Below are 12,715 nucleotides of genomic sequence, written 5' to 3'. Positions count from 1 at the left end.
ATGTAATCCACCTGAACGGGAGAATTTTGAAATAAATTGAAAATTTGGAAACAGTAACTACTTGTTTGTGTTTACACCTTCCTTCTCTTGACGAGAGTGGAACGAACAAGCCACGGCCTCGTCACATTTTGGCGTCGTATTGGGATGTTTTTGGATCGGGTCTGACTTCAATCAAGCAAAATCATTATTGTCATCTCTAATCAGCATCGTCATGGTTGCTGTGCAAAATATTGTTTTGGACCCCTGGTGCAATTGTAAAAATTTGGCTATGAAATATGTAGAAATTTTTTTTAAAAGGCTGTGTCAGCAGCGTATATGTTTAGTGGACTTGAGATGCCAACTCATGCTTCTATCTTAAAGATATGTTTGCTTTGGTTGTGTATATTGAGTAATATCTGTGCACGTGCTTTTAGTGTACACATAGCATCTCGGTTCACCTTATCGTATGTGACATAGTTAAATGAAGGCTCTGTGCTTCACACTTATCTAAACAGACCATGGCCTTGTCTGAAAATATTGCAGATGCCATTTTGCAATCCAACCAAACTCTCGCAGAAACATTAGCGGGTGCTTTCAAAAATCTCAGATACCAGAGGGCACCAACTATAAAGCTCACTTAAGTTTCATGGACACCCTAAGAAGGCAGGAGACCAGACTTTGGACGAATGGCTCCATGATACGTATGCACGGCAACTTGAGCTTTCGGAGAAAGAACAGGCAAATGCAATTTTGGATTTCTTAGGCGGGGTGGCAAGGGAAGAAGTAAACTGTAGTCCCTCTCAGGAGAAAGATACGCTTCCTAAGTTGCCTGAATTGCTGTGCAGTTGATTTGGGTCTTCTGAGACTATTCAGTCATTCACTGGTAAGCCGAAGGTAGTTAGAGGGAGAGAGTTTGGCCAATTTTAGCCGTGCGCTGATAAGTCTCTATGACAGAATGGAGTTGGCAGCCATTAGGGAGAAAGGTCGCAAGACGTTGATACAGTTACTGTAAAATGGCCTCAAAGAGCGGTATGTTCCAGGCGTCCTCGATTCATCGTTGCAGCGCGAGTTGCAGCGCGAGTTGCAGCGCGAGATGCGCAAGCTAGTTTTTGACCACTCAGACCTCTCATTTTTTGCTTTGCGCGAGATGGCACTGGGGCTTTTCACGGATCATGAGGTTGGAGGAAATTCTGAGATCTCTGGCAATGACCAAGTGCTCTCATTAGATGTGGTGCGCTCAGAGAAGGCTGAGAGTCAAATCAGAATGCAACCTTGATGCAAATCGTGGAAAGTCAAAAACAAGTGCTGACCTCAGTACAGCAATTAGTGACCCAGCAGCAGCAAGCCAATACCTAAATGCAAGCTATGACTAGAGTGCAAATGTACTTTACTTTCGGCCAGAAATTGGGTAACTGAGCTGAGAACTGCTTCAAACGACAGAGGGCTCAGGAAAACGAACTAGCCTGCGCAGCCCCAATCCAATGATAAGAGTAGCCTCCGCAACGGAGGAAATCTTTTGTGATGAATTGCCCACAACACAGTTGTCTGGTAGTTCTCTATATGTTTCAGAACAGAATGAATTTAGGAGTGGAGAAAAGAGTAGTGTCGCAGAAATGCAACAGAAACTCCTGGCCAGATGCCCTACAACCTCAATTTTACTCTTTGGAGTGAGAACACAATGTATGTTGTATACAGGAGCAGGAAGATCTTTGGTTTCTTGGGAATTCTTCCATGAGCACCTATCGGGCGCAGGGAAACTCACATCAGTCAATTCATTTTTAAGGTTAGTTTGGGGCCAACCAGTCAGAAATCCCTATCGAGGGATGTTTTGATGCCAAGTTGTAGATTTTTGGTAAGGAACTTCAAGTGAGTTTGTTGGTTTCTAAAAGGATCACTTCATCTCCACTAAGGCGGAGAGAAAAGACATGCCCTGTGTTGTTTGGGTGCAATGTTCCAGAAAAATTGCTGCTATGATGAGTCAGGTTCAGACTGTGAATGTGGGTCAGATTGGGAGCTCGCTTTGCGCTGGCTGGTGCTGTGGAATCTTCGATTCCTGATCAAACTGAGGTCAATGAAAATTCCCTGAAATTTATGATGTGTAGACGGTGGGGTGTCATGTACCGTGGTTCCGCCTGGTGTGGTGCAAAAAGTGTCTTGTACTCTTGATACAGAGTTTCCCAACAAAACAAATGAGCACTATGCTTCACCTCTCGGGTTGTTTCCAAATGGTGGTATCGGTGACTCGCGGTCGAACGTTCCTTGTCAAATTGTACGGTGTCAAGTCCTTGAGGGCATCATGAAACCAAGTGGTGTCTCTCTGGGTGTTTTTAACGCCAACAAAATTTTGGAAGAAATCTCAATTCCAACTTTCCCAAACGTGGCCACAGTTTTGAAGGCTCACATGAATGAGCAAATATTTGTTGAGCCCAGAGAGACGGAATGTTTTGTATATGTACACCGTGCACTTGTAGATCCAGCTGCCTCACCATTGGTGGGAAACTGGTCAACCCTTCGATGAGGGGTTTGACCAAGCTCCTTTTGCGGGTTCGGGAGCAGATGGGGTTGACCAAGAACGGGACGGGAGACTTTCAGATTTCCAGATGGAACCGTTTATTCACTGCCTCCAGGGATCAGTTTGTCTAATCTTAGCCCTGCAGATACTGTGAAAGCAGCTGAGCTTATGAAGAAGCGTGATGCCGCTTTTTTAAGGGTCCTTTAGATATCGGTCATTGTGACCTGACACCACATCAGATTAAACTTGTCGATGACCACCTGGTGAATCTACCTTATAGAAGAGGGATGCCTGACTAAGTGTCAGAGGTGAAAAAGTTGCTTCAAAACTTATTAGACAGAAGAATAATTCAGAAATCAACAAGTCCATACGCCGGTCACGTTGTGTTGGTAAGCAAAAAGAACAGGCAGTTGCGACTGTGAGCCGATTATAGATAGGTAAATGCGAAAACCGTCAACTTTCTCTTTCCCTTGCCAAGGATTGAGGAGACTCTGGAGTCACTTGCAGGCGCCAGGCTCTTCTCATCCTTGGATTTGGCTCACGGTTATTTTCAAATCACACACCATGAAGACTCCGTCGACAAGTCAGCTTTCTGCTTTCCGTGGGGACTTTATGAGTTTTTTAAGGATGCCGCAGGGTTTGACTGGAAGTCCCAGTATATTCCCGAGGATTGTTGAGGCAGTATTCAGTGATCTCATTTGACAGAATTAGTCAACCTTCTGGTTTTCTCAAGCTCATTTAGCCTAAACAACACATTGAAAGGTTGGAGGTTGGACAGGGTGTTACAACGACTTGAATCCAATGGCCTAAAGCTGAATGGGAAGAAATGTCAACTCTTTCAGACGTCCGTTCGAAACTTGGGTCACATTGTCAGTGCCGATGGGGTGCATGTACACCCTGAAAAAAACACACAGAGTTCGGGAATGGCCAGTTCCCACTGATATCCACCAGCTTCGATCATTTCTTGGGTTGGCTTCTTATTATAGAAGGTTGGTACTAAATTTTGCTCGGATAGCAGAATCATTGCATCGCCTCACCCGTAAAGCTGAAGAAGAGCAGGGAAGGTAGGTTCGTCATTTGAGTGGTCAGAGGAAGCAGAGACGGCATTCAGCTCCCTTCAGAAGGCATTGTGTGATGATTCTGGGGCCCTGCATCCGATCGCCTATGCCAGCAAGTGCCTTTTAATAATAGAGGAGCAGAAAAATCCTACTCGGATCTGTCCAGCTTTAAGTTGGAACTCCTTGCTTTAAAGTGACCTGTGGCCAAAAAGATTCAAGAATACCTTGTTGGGCGCCATACTCTGGTCTTGACTGACAATAATCCGTAGGCACACTTCAAGACTGCCAAGATGGGAGCTGGCCGGGTATGTCAGGTTAACCAAAGGACCATGCGGCGAAGTGTTTTAACTGTACAAGGTCAAAGGCACCAACACCAACTGTCCTACCACCTTTGAAACGTCTCTTGGCATTTCAATCACTGAAGTGCCTCTCGACTGACTTCCTGAAACTCAACTGCAGTAATGGTATTATGGAGGATGTTTTGGTTCTCACGGACGTGTTCTCCAAGTTCTCAATGGCAATTCTGTGTCAAGATCAGTCGGCATCGTCAATAGCCACTGCTCTTTGTGATGGATAGTTCGTCAACTATGGAGTGCCAGTTCGAATCCACTCAGACCAGGGGCGGAACTTCAAAAGTCAGTCAATTCAAAAATATTGTACCTTGTAAAGAATAAAAACAAAACACCCCCCAAAACAAACAAACAAACAAACACCCCAACAAACAAACAAACAAACAAACAAACAAACAAACAAACAAACAAACAAACAAACAAACAAACAAACAAACAAACAAACAACCAACCAACCAACAACAACAAACGCGCACGACGCCCTATCACCTCCAAGGAAATGGGCAAGTGGAAAGATTTAATCGGACCCTATGCAACCTCATTAAATCTTCGGATCCAAGGTCTCTTAGCCACTGGCCTGATCAATTGATGCATCTGGTTCATATTTACAACACAGCACCCCACAGTGTCACTGGTATCCCCTCCCCACACCTTGATGTTTGGTTGTGAGGCAGTGGTGCCATCGGACCATAGGTTGAGTAATATCAAGAGCAATAAGGGTGAGGAGTATCAAAAGGCAAGCCGAAATCAGTCGAAGAACAACTGCGATCGTCAGGAACTGGTTGAATCATGCAGCAGAAGCAAATAAGCGTCGTCATGATAAGCGGGTTTGGGCAGCAGTGTTGAAGATAGGTGATCGGGTTCTCTTGAAGCAGGCAGCTCACAATGGCCGTCATAAGCTCTCTGACCATTTAAGGGAGGAATCCTATGTTAAAGTTGAGTGTGACGATGACCTGAGTGTGGTTCTAATTAAGCATGTGGCATTAGATGATAGTAAAATGTTCCAGACCCACGAAGAGAATTTGAATTACCGTTAGGTTTGCGATCTCTAAACCACGTGAAAATGAGTCTGAGTCAGATGGTTCTGAAGATGATCTTATTTTGACCTTTCCTTCATATCCTGTTCAGCTGTCAATTGTTAAACCCAACGCAGTTCCTGGAGACGCTGTTGATCCAGCGGGTAACGAGCCCGTTGCCGATGTTTGTAGGTTCAGTCACTTCTCCTGGGCTGCGTCGTTAGAGGCAACTTCAAGAAAAGCGAGAGTCTGGGAAGTGTGATACTGGTGCAGTGTCTCAGTTCATCCGCTGTGGTCTTAGCTCTTCTAACAGTGACCACATATATAGTTTTGTTACTGCGATATAAATGTTGGTACACGAAAGGTCAACCTATATTACAACTTCGCAGGATTTCATAGTATGTAAAGATTAACTGCTCAGTAGCTACCTTCTTGTTGGTAGTCTTTTTATTGTTGTTTACACGTTGTTGAGTTGTGAATTTCACTATGTCTAACCTACATAAAGTGCGTGTGGTACCATTTGGTCACTTTTTTCCAGCTAGGCTGGAGAGAGAAACCCGTAGGAAACATTTGACACTTCGTACATGTTGGATTAAGTCAAAGATATGATCAAAGATAGGCATTTCAGGCCAACCCAAATTAGGGCAGCCCCATCTATCACCACTTCAATGAACAGCTGAATAAGACCTACCTACCTAACGCCTAGTTTTACCATGTACAATTTAGTGTAAACACTTTGTAAATATTGTTCTTATTAGTCTTAATATTATTCTTCAATAATGCAGGACTGGATGCCAAGCAACCTCCCCTCACCAAAAGCCACTACAATGTACCTGTGAACTGCACGGAATGACTGGGTGTAGCCAGAATTTCAGTCATCTGTCACCCCTACAGATATTTCAACTCTTCTTCTGTGAAGCAGTTTGGCAGTTGCTGGTGAGGGAGACCAACCGATATGCAGATCAGACGCTATCTGCAGAATCCACTAACTCTCAGTGTACTTGGATTCCAACGGATGTTCCTGAAATGATGGCCTTTGTCGCACTGTTGCTTTCGATGGACATCAACAAAAGGCCTAGCTACGCAATGTACTGGTCCAGGTGCAAAGTTCTTCGAAGTCCTTTGTATCCGTCGACAATGTGTCGCAACCGATTTATGGCACGCCTTCGATTTCTCCACCTTGCCGACAACACAGCAGACGACTTTCCCCGTGACAAAGTGTCTAAAGTTCGTCCGCTACGGGACATTGTAGTTCCGTTGTTTCGTAGCATCTATAAACCCGGACGAAACCTCTTACCGGATGAGACTATGATAAAGTTTAATGGTCGACTCGGTTTTACCACGGTACATACCACGCAAGTCGACCAAATATGGCTTGAGATGCTTTTCCTTGAACGAGTCTCAAACCGGTTACACATGTGACTGGGAGGTGTTTACTGGATCCAAGGCTCCATCAGACCAAATCATCTCACACTCTGTTGCGTATGCTGAAGCCAACCATCTACCCAACCTTACAGCATCAGGCCAAGTTTCCGTCGACTTTCTTAAAGGACTTGAAAATAAGGGACATGTTGTTTTCAATGACAATTGGTACACTAGCCCCGCTCTTGTTCACAAGTTGTCCCAGCTAGGGCTTTGAGTTCGTGGAACTGTGCGCTCTATACCACACATGGCATTCCAGACAGTGCAAACCCTAAGAAGGTCCCAATGAACCGACATGGTCCACCGCAGTTATTCTCTGAAGCGGGGCAACTACGTCTTGTTTGGCAGTAACAGTTCTGACTATTTATGGCGACTGCAAAAGTGACGCCAAAGACATTTGTTGCAAAAAAAAGTTCCACCAGACGTCGTACAATCCAAAGACCTGCAGTCGTCAACGATTATAATAAGTACGTGTACATGGGCGGAAGTGACTTGGCATCACAGATGTGTCAGTACTACAAGCATCATTATAGATCCCTGAACTGGTGGAAACGCGTTTTCTTTGCAGTTCTTGACATCTGTTTGGTTAATGCTACCATCGTGTACAACAGCATCCCCACAAAGCGTCCGCGCACTAGCTTGGATTTCCGGTCCAGGTCATCGATGAATTGTTGCAACTCAACGCCACATGCCCCTGAAACTGCACTCATTTCAAGTGGACATTATATCCCAAAGAAGTAGGCAAGGCCAAAAACGAAACAGTGTTGTTTGCGGTACGAGAACCGAACGTAAACAGACTCGTATGATTTGTAAGAATTGCCAGAAACCAATGTGTCTAATGCAATTCTTTGAAACATTTCACAGTGTACGTTAACATAAACTCGGGTAGTTTAGATTGCACCCCCAACCCCACCCCCATTCCAATGTTGCAAAGGATCGCCCTGGGCGCGCATGCACCAGCCTGTAACGCAATGCAGGCTGCCACCACACAATTCCTCCCGTCTCCCCTTCAACCACCCCCCCATTCCAATGTTGAATGGATCGCCCTGGACGCGCATGCACCAGCCTGTAACGCAACATTGAAGGGAGGCGGGGCATCAACTAGTTCTCAGAAATCAGTTAGGGGTCAGGAAAGTCCATTTCAGCAGCGACAGAGTATAAGATTTTTCAATGACCAACATTTTTTCAGACCAGTCTCAGAGGGTTTGTACACAGGGTGTAAAATGAACTTCCTGTATGGGACTCTTTCCCCTGATTTTTACCAAAACAACTTTAGTAATATTCTCCTTGTTGGATATCATTACTATTAGTCAATGGGGTGTCACTTTAAGAGTGGCTTTTCATGATCTCGACTGGTGAGGGCGCTATACACTAAAAGTTGCTTAATTGTGTCTGGTAAACAAAGGGAACTTGCATATAAAATAGTGTGGTAAGGAACCTATGAATGACCAAAGAGGTCTTGGGGCTGATAGGGTTAATGTACAAAATTTAATGACAAAGGATAGACTGTACCTTTACAATAAGCTAGCGTATGTATAAACGTGGCGATGTGCATGTACAAGTTGCACGTGGCGCGCTGTACGTTAATGCGCAGACCGCCAGTCTTGCGCACATAAAGGCTGTCATGTATTTGCGTGGGTTATACCGGGGGTAACAATGTGGACAAGCGACACTGGGAGCTGCCATGATGGAAAAAGGTGATCTATTATGCTGACACTGCGTGACGTCATCAGTTACATGAATATTCATGGTGTGCATAAGGAATACAGTTATGATCATGCACAATACATTACAAAGGCACCTCACCTTTATGCTGTTTTTTGATGCGTTGATTGCCCTGGGAGCGATTTTGACGTCTGCGGAACGCTTGGTGCAAGTGGTAGACAGACAGCTAAACAGCAATTTTGAAAAAGTACGGCAATAGCAGCGTGTATTTTTCCCGTTTTCTGTGCGAGGAGCGTAACACATGTACACCGTGTTTTGTTCACACGTGCTCTCAATTTTCATGTAGCGAGTGTACCTAAGATGTAACTAAAATATTAATCAAAAGAGTTCATTAAGTAGACCCACAACATAATGACGTAACGAAATAGGTGGTGCATTGTGGGTGAAAGTTGCATTGTGGGCTAGTGCTAGAACTAATGGCGGAATATGAGTACAAAAAAATGGACGAGTATTGCGCCGCCCATCTGTCCATCTACAGTTAAGATTCTTTTCATCGGAAAAGAGTGCATGATGCTCTTGGACCCCCGTAGCAGGTGTCATGTACATGTATACACACCCAGTCTCTGTACATGTAACAGATTATGTAATTCCAACGCCTACAACTGTGCGTAAAGTGTACGTTCTGGACGTTTTCCGTAGGATTATGTAATGCCAAAAAAGTCTATTTAAGAACCTATGTAATGAAAAAGAACTTTGAAGAAACTAAGAAATTTCTAGACGAGTTGTAGACTATAAAAGACAGGCTCTGGCAGGCCAAGACAGGACTAGAGCGAGACAGAGACACACACACAGATAGAGAGATTTTGGGAGGCAATTCTACCGTACGTGAGAAGTCTTTGACTTGTTGACTTCTGCACCATTTCAACCTGTGGCGGCGAGTCGTCTGTGGAGCGACACTTGTAAGAAAAGTTCGTCCAGATCAAGTGAAGAGCAGAGGTGATTTTTGTTCCGGAAGAGACAGCTCGTGAACTGAATCCAGTTCCAGTTTGTGGGATCATCAAGTTCCCGTATTTGCGACGGTCATCACACCCTCGCCGTTTCGTCTCGATCCCGGTCATTGTTATTGGACGTGGTCTTCGTCCCCGTAATAGCTTACTTTGGACTGAACTGTTTTTCGTCATCTGTGGAGTCCAGCCTTGGCAAGTTCTCGCCCGTGAGAACATCTTGTTTATATGAGATATTGCTTATCATTGTAAACTATTCCAATCAACATTTTCTTTGTTGCTTTTGTAAGTGTAACATTCTCATTAAATCATACAGGTTCATTGTTTCTTATACCAGTTTTATTTAGTTTAACTGTTTTTTGGGGGAGGGTGTTGGTTTTTGTTGCATCGGAGAAGATTCAAACTTTTGAATAATTACTATTCTTAAATAGTTGGGAGTTTTTCGGATCGTAACACATGGCATCCCTTCAGTGCGCCCATAAACCCCCTCCCCGTTTCCTGAAAGGTAGATCCGCTCCTGAATTCCTATATTTTCCCAAATGGTTCATGTGAAATGTTGTGTGTCATTGTATGTATCAAGCCCACGACGGATGCCAGAGCTGCATTTTTCAAGCTTCCACAAGACCACAAGTTCGCTCCGTCTAAAGTCTCGCGAAGGCTTGCATGAGTGACGATCATGCCCCCCTTTTTATTTCTATGTTTACTGTTTCGTTTTTCATAGCGGCTGTTGAAAAGCGAGAAACAAACTTAAAACACATTTCTGTTTGTTTCTTACCACCAAAACACGTGTGGAAGTTTCCATTTGCTTTCCGGGTCCCTGAATATCACACAATAGGGTCTGGTCCCAGCCTCGTTCCCATGGGTATGATCTTGCCGCGCCGTGTTGGTTCCCAACATACCTTGCGCAATCTTAGTGAAGGAACGCGCGAGCTAGCCCATGGAGCCGAGCTTGGTCTGGTCCCGATTGACAATGGTCTACAAAACTCTACAAAGCAAAACCAACAGCGTGAACAAACGAGGAATAATGGGAATTCCCAATGGCAGGCAACATGTGCCTCTGGGTGTGTGTGAGTTTGTTTCTGCATTCAATTGCGGACCCTGAACAATAGCGGACAATAAGGTCCCCGATTGACAGAGGGTCCCCAATTGACAACTGTGTACAAAACATACGGGTGGTCTTCTAAAAAAGTTAGAGTAAAAACCCCTCCGACCCATATCTTGCTGGGTATATTGAAAAAAACAACTACCAAAGGATTTTTCTGTGCAGAATCAGCGTTTGACAAGGACTCTATTATGATTAATTCAGTCATTTCCCCCAATCTTTGCAATTAAATTCCGGTAACCCTATTAAATGGGAAAAGACTATTATAGAGCACCAAAGCCTAGAGTGCACAATCCGTATCCGCCTCGAGCTAAAGTGCACCCCAATCGGCGAAAGAAAGACAGAAGGTTAGAAGCGAGTTCTTGCAAGCGTTCTGCGTGTGCGTAAAGACCATACAAGCCGGAATAAATTAGTTAAGCGTACTCAGCGTGCTCCGCGTCAAACGTGCATATACTTGCGCGCCTACGCTGTGAGTACCAAAAAACACGCCCTCTCTTGTTCCGGATTCGACGTATGCAGTACGTGCAGCCGCCATTGCCATGGTGGGCGGAAGTGAGCTAAAAGCAATCTCAACTCCATGGGCTTCGTGCGCGTTCCTTCAGTAACCCCTGGTCGTGTAGAACACAAAAATGACTCAGACTAGCTATTCAAGATGAATATACATAAACGTAGTCAATCACACTCGTATTTCCAAAGTTGCGCGCTCGCACCAACGTATTCTCTTGCACGTCACGCACGAGTAAATCCGCGTTGCTCATAAACACACAGACTAAAGACCTTATTTAAATATCCCAAATAGGGTGCGTTCGATTAGCTTACACGTGTAAGTCAAACTTACACGAGAGCGTTCGTTTAGCCATCAGGGTAATTTCCTTTGGTGTGGCGATCGGCAGGGAATTAAATGAACAGATTCAGTTTTTGTCATTCCTCTTAATATTTTGGTCATAAGGTTTTGGGGCAAATTTAAATCGGCCTGTAAATAGAAATGCATTTTAAAATCCTTTTGGTGTCAAATCTGCCTTTTAGGCCAGTTCGTACTTCAAGTGAATGCGAAAGCGAAGCGAATGTGAAGTCACGACAACTTTCCTCAGAAATTTCGCCGAAGTTGAAATGTGTTGAACTTTTACCAATTCACAACGCGAATATTTAACCTGGCCCCAAATATTCAGGTATGTACCGGCCGGAACGTGGTTTTATGCACCGTCATCGATTTTGGGAGAATGGACGAAGGGCAGCTATTGAAATTATCATTTCTTTGCTCACATTCAAAGTATCAAATTAGCCTTTGAAACCAAGACTCGTCTCGAGTCGTTCATCAGATCAGAAGACCGGAATCGAGTGAAAGTTAATCAGACTCGGAGTTTGACGGAAACTCCTGTACAAAAATATATGCAATGATATACAGTGGCGGTTTATAGCATTCATGTTAGGTAATAGACAAAACATATCTCTCAGTTTGTATATGTGGTCGGGATTTCACCTTTACGATCTTTGGTTATGGTGGTAGGCCTGTAAATAAACTGTCCAAGCCAACAGTAATAGATACATGTACCTGAACTTCAAAAAATCAGGAAAAATGCTCAAGAGTTTCTCAGGCGTTCGAGACGCACATCAAATTAGAGCATATTTGATGATTTTTCATTTTCTTTTCGAATTTCCATTTGTTACAGGCTGACTTTTGAAGATATGTTTTCCACAGAAGGTCATCACTAAAACAGCAGTCGTGAAGCCCCTCGCCATTTTGAAAAAAACCAATACCCGCACTTCTCAAATTAGACAGTTTTCAAGGATCGATTTCTTCCAAATCTCACCCAGACACAAACTGGTATTCGTTTTGGTCGGCAAAAAACTTTCTTTTCGGGAAATCTTCAAGTGCACGGGCCATGCTCTAATTCGTAGAGAATTCGAGCGCATACAAGTATTATGCAAAATATATCGGTCTGCATCCTTATGACGTCCACGTTGTGCTGCTTCCCAAGGAGCCACTGGTGCCCACGGCTCACCGATCGAGCACACATAGTATGCCGCAATCAGTAGAAGGGACCCTTGCTGTGTTTGTTTGCTAAATTATCGGACGGTGATGTAACTCGGGTATATTTTGCAGGGTGGGGGCAGGCACCTGGGGAACCTCAATCTTTGGAGGGGGCTCTCCGTGAGTTCAGTGACAGTTAAGCTGCAGTAATTTTGTCTCAAGACAATGTTTCTGCAACATTGTACTCTTTTTCATTGTATGAAAACTCTGTTATGTAATGCAAAGCAAACAGCACAAAAAGGGGCTTAATGTTATCAATGTTTTCTAGGATAACTGAGGGCGCTGTTGCTGTTCAGTTCAGCGAAAAGCAGATTGTTTCTCTTCTCTAATTCCTGAGCGGGGGCACACAACGGGGGAGGCACAGGCCTGGGGGCGCCTTTTTTATGCCACTAAAAACGGGACCCAGAGACGTTAAAAGACGTATGATATTGAGGAGCCGAGTTTTGGTTCTTTTTTCTATATACCAAACTTTATTATGTATCTACCTTCTTTGCAAACATTGTTGATGATTGGAGAAGTGGTAACGTGAACACAGACAATGGGTGCGATTTAAGAAGCAAAGATTAAGACTAACC

The sequence above is a fragment of the Acanthaster planci genome, linkage group LG20 (assembly GCF_054643075.1).
Source record: "Acanthaster planci isolate LZ-2023a linkage group LG20, COTS_SCS, whole genome shotgun sequence".
In the NCBI taxonomy this organism is placed as follows: domain Eukaryota; kingdom Metazoa; phylum Echinodermata; class Asteroidea; order Valvatida; family Acanthasteridae; genus Acanthaster; species Acanthaster planci.
Note: the sequence above shows the minus strand (reverse complement) of the source record.